This window comes from Lynx rufus, unplaced genomic scaffold (genome assembly GCF_022079265.1).
Source record: "Lynx rufus isolate CCGP_SWC_20201006 ecotype Redwood Valley unplaced genomic scaffold, mLynRuf1.p SCAF_9, whole genome shotgun sequence".
Lineage (NCBI taxonomy): Eukaryota > Metazoa > Chordata > Mammalia > Carnivora > Felidae > Lynx > Lynx rufus.
In genome coordinates this window covers 4,907,674-4,912,500 of record NW_025814897.1, presented here as the reverse complement: position 1 = coordinate 4,912,500, position 4,827 = coordinate 4,907,674, and the positions used below count along the sequence as shown (strand labels likewise).

Genomic DNA, 4,827 nt, shown 5'->3' with positions numbered 1-4,827 from the left:
TAAATAACACCACAGGGATATAATCAGCAAAAGCTAGAGAGTGCTTATAAATATATACGTAAATGGAAGGATAAAACAAGAACATTTTTTAAATTTTTATTTATTTTTGAGAGACAGAGAGACAGAGTGAGAGCAGGGGAGGAGCACAGAGAGAGGGAGACACAGAATCTGAAGCAGGCTCCAGGCTCTGGGTGGTCAGCACAGAGCCCAACATGGGGCTTGAACCCATGAACTGGAGGATCGTGAACCAAGACAAAGTCGGACATTTAACTGACTGAGCCACCCAATTTGTAGAATTGACTCTTTGCAACTATTAATTTTCATAATTAAAAGCAAAGTTAAATTTAAAGATGAATGCACACAATTTGAAAGCAAGAATGAACAAATTAACCTACAAGGCAATTTAAACCATAGGGACTACTCAATTTCTTCAACAAGCATTTGCAAGAAAAAAATCAAAGAGAAATGTTTAGACAATAGTAACTTAAAAGATAGCTCACAAATTGTGGTGTAGGGAATATTTTTTCAATACTGATTCAGAAAAATCAACTGTACCAAAAACTTCCTCATCCAAGTGCAGAAATCTAATATTAAGATATTTAGTTTTGATGCCACAGAAATAAAAGGGATCATAAGAGATTACTGTGAATAATTATATGTCAACAAATTTGATAACTTAGAAGAAATAGACAAATTCCTAGACACATACAAGCTACAAAGACTGAACCATGAAGAAACAAAAAATCCAAACATGTAAAGAAGAATTAACAACAACCTTTCCCAAAAGCTTCCAAAAATTAAAGAGCAAAATATATTCCCAAACTCATTTTATAATATCAGCATTACCATATTAGCAAAGGCATAAAAAGGCTAGAAGAAAAGAAAACTCCTCATCAATATCCTTGATGAGCAGAAATGCAAAAATCCTCAACAAAATAGTAGCAAACCAAATTCAAGAGAACATTAAAAAAAAACAATATAGCAGGACCAAGTAGGGTTTTATTCTTGGGAATGCAAGGAATATGGAAACCATTCTATCTGATATGCCACTTAGAGTGACAGATGAAAATCACATGATCATCTCAACAGAAAAATTATTTGACAAAATTAAACACCTTTGAAGATAAAAACTCTCAATAAACTTGGAATGAAAGGAAATTGCATCAACATAAGGAAGAGTATATATGAAAACCTACAGTAAACATGATAATACTCAATGGTAAAAAATGGAAAGCTTTTCCCCCTTGGATCAGGAACAAAACAAGGACGTCCACTCTCACCATTCCTATTCATCATAGTATTGGAAGTCCTAGCCACAGAAATTGAGCAAGAAAATGAAATAAAATCAAACAATAGGAAAGGAAAAAGTAAAACTACCTTTGTTTACAAATGACATGATCTTATATGTAGAAAACTCTAAAGATTACACCAAAGGACTGTTAGAACTAATAAATAAATTCCATAAAATTGCAAGATACAAATCTACATGAAAACAACCAGTTATGTTTTTTGTTATTTTTTTAACATGTCTTTATTTTTGAGAGACAGAGAGTGGGCAGGGGAGGGGGAAGAGAGAGAGGAGACACAGAATCCAAAGCAGGCTCCAGGCTCTGAGCCTTCAGCACAGGACCCAACACTGGCCTGAACCCATGAACTGTGAGATCATGACCTGAGGTGAAGTCAGATGCTCAACCGACTGAGCCACCCAGGCTCCCCATAACCAGTTTTTTAGACTCTAATAATATATTATCCAAAAAAAAAGAAATTAAGAAAACAATCTGATGGATCATTCATCAAAACAACAAAATACTTAGAAATACTAACTTAAGAGGTCAAAGACTTGCATATTGAAAAATTACAAGACAATGATGAAATAAATTAAAGACACAAATAAATGGAAAGATATCCAATATTCATAGACTAGAAGACTTTATATTGTTAAAATGTCCAAACTACCCAGATTCTAGATCTGATGCAATACCTATTAAAATTTCAATATTTTTATCTGAAATACAAAAAGCATCCTAAAATTCATATGGAACCCCAAAGGACCTCAAACAGCCAAAACAACCTTGAGAAAGAACAAAGCTGGAGACATCACATTTCCCGATTTCACAATATATTACAAAGCTATGGTACTAAAAAAAATATGGTACTGTTATAAAGACAAACACATAGACAAAGTGAACACACTAGAGAACCTAGAAATAAACCCATCATATTTAGACAACTAATCTTCAAACAGGGGTGCCAACAATACACAATGAAGAAAGGGTGATGTCTTCAAGAAATGGTGTTGTGGGGTGCCTGGGTGGCTCAGTTGGTTAAGTGTCCGACTTTGGCCCAGGTCATGATCTCACAGTTTGTGAGTTCAAGCCCTGCATTGGGCTCTGCACTGACAGTTCAGAGCCTGAAGCCTGCTTCAGACTCTGTGTCTCCCTCCCTCTCTGCTCTTCTCCTGCTCATGCTGTCTCTCTCTCTCTCTCTCTCTCTCTCTCTCTCTCCTTCAAAAGTAAATAAAAACATTTAAAATTTTTAAAAAAGAAATGGTGTTATGAAAACTGGATATCCACATGCAAAAAAATGAAATGGGATTCTTATCCTATATCATACACAAAATCAAATCAAAATTGATTAAAGACTTTGATGTAACACCTGAAACTGTAAAACTCCTAAAAAAAAAAATAGGAAAAAATCACATGACTTTGGTCTTGGCAATGATTTCATGGATATAACAACAGAAGCATAGGCAACAAAAGAAAAACGAACAAGTAACACTACATCAAACTAAAAAGCTTCTGCACAGCCAAGGCAACAATCAACATAAGGAAAAGGCAACCCATGGGATGCAAGAAAATATTTGCAAACTATATATTTGATAAAGGGTTAATTTCTAAAATATATAGGGAACTCCTACAACTCACTAGGAAAAAAATAACAATTAAAATAGGCAAAGCACTTTTGAATAAACATTTCTAAAAAAGACATACAAATGGCTTAGGATGGATCTCCTGCTATACCAACAGATAGAAGATAAAATGCTCAATATCACTAACCATCAGAGATATACAAATCAAAACAACAAGGCGATGTTATTTATAAGCATATTAATTGGGTAGATTTCATGCGAAGTATCTTTTCTGAAGTGAAATAATACAATACAATACAATACAATACAAAAGATATCACTCAGTTTTTAACATTTTAGGTAGGATAATGGCATTGTGGTTATATTTGAAAAAAGAATCCATATATTTGGATTTTACAGTGTGGATATTTATAGGTTAAATTCTATGATGTATGGGTTTGCTGCAAAATGATCTGGAGGGAGAGAGAGGTAGACAAGGTAAAGGGGAGATGAAATGGTCCAAACTGTACCTGCTAAAGCTGCGTGCAGGCATATGGAACATCACTGTTGCATCCTCTCTACTTAAATAAATGAATACACACACACACACACACACACATATTTTATATACTATTTTATATTCCATATTTTATAGTATATGATATATTTCATGTATTATATAAAATAATATAAAATTATGTACAATATATATTGCTATATAAGACAATATTAAACATATAAATATAAAATAATAATATATATAAAAACATGTATGAAAGTTGCAAGATAAAAGTTTTTTTAATGACTAGTATTCATCTCAAAAATTGGGACTTACGGGGCGCCTGGGTGGCGCAGTCGGTTAAGCGTCCGACTTCAGCCAGGTCACGATCTCGCGGTCCGGGAGTTCGAGCCCCGCGTCAGGCTCTGGGCTGATGGCTCAGAGCCTGGAGCCTGTTTCCGATTCTGTGTCTCCCTCTCTCTCTGCCCCTCCCCCATTCATGCTCTGTCTCTCTCTGTCCCAAAAATAAATAAACGTTGAAAAAAAAAAATTTTTTTAAAAAAAAAAAAATTGGGACTTAGAACAACCAATCATAAACCCCTTTCCTCCAAAAAAAAGAAACAAGAAGGAAATAATAAAGTTAAGAGCAGAAGGTTAGCAAAACTAAATTCTAGTTCTTTGAAAAGATGAATATAGGGGCGCCTGGGTGGCGCAGTCGGTTAAGCATCCGACTTCAGCCAGGTCACGATCTCGCGGTCCGGGAGTTCGAGCCCCGCGTCGGGCTCTGGGCTGATGGCTCTGAGCCTGGAGCCTGTTTCCGATTCTGTGTCTCCCTCTCTCTCTGCCCCTCCCCCGTTCATGCTCTGTCTCTCTCTGTCCCAAAAATAAATAAACGTTGAAAAAAAAAAAGATGAATATAATATGCAAGAAATACCTACAGTAAGATTAAGCAAGAGAAAAAGGGAGAAGGATATGGTTAAATCAAATTTTTTTGTTGTTGTTATTTTTTTTAATGGAATGCTTCACGAATTTGCGTGTCATCCTTGTGCAGGGGCCATGCTAATCTTCTCTGTATCGTTCCAATTTTAGTATATGTGCTGCCGAGGTGAGCACAAATCAAATTTAATTTAAAAAGGAAAGTAAAAAAGATATCAATTATTTAAAAATGATTTAAAGGGGCGCCTGGGTGGCGCAGTCGGTTAAGCGTCCGACTTCAGCCAGGTCACGATCTCGCGGTCCGTGGGTTCGAGCCCCGCATCAGGCTCTGGGCTGATGGCTCAGAGCCTGGAGCCTGTTTCCGATTCTGTGTCTCCCTCTCTCTCTGCCCCTCCCCCGTTCATGCTCTGTCTCTCTCTGTCCCAAAAATAAATAAACGTTGAAAAAAAAATTAAAAAAAAAATGATTTAAAAAGTTACTCTAAACAGCTTACACTAATAAATTTGAAAACAGACAAAATGAAAAACGTTCTAGAAATGTACAA

At 35.8% G+C, this 4,827-nt stretch overlaps 1 non-coding gene across 1 annotated transcript; it reads right to left on the bottom strand.

The window, feature by feature from the left end:
* Positions 1–4,353: 4,353 nt before the first annotated feature.
* On the bottom strand, positions 4,354–4,460 carry LOC124506632 (U6 spliceosomal RNA). The gene has a single exon (XR_006960861.1). It is a non-coding gene; the product is annotated as a U6 spliceosomal RNA (small nuclear RNA).
* Positions 4,461–4,827: the final 367 nt, after the last annotated feature.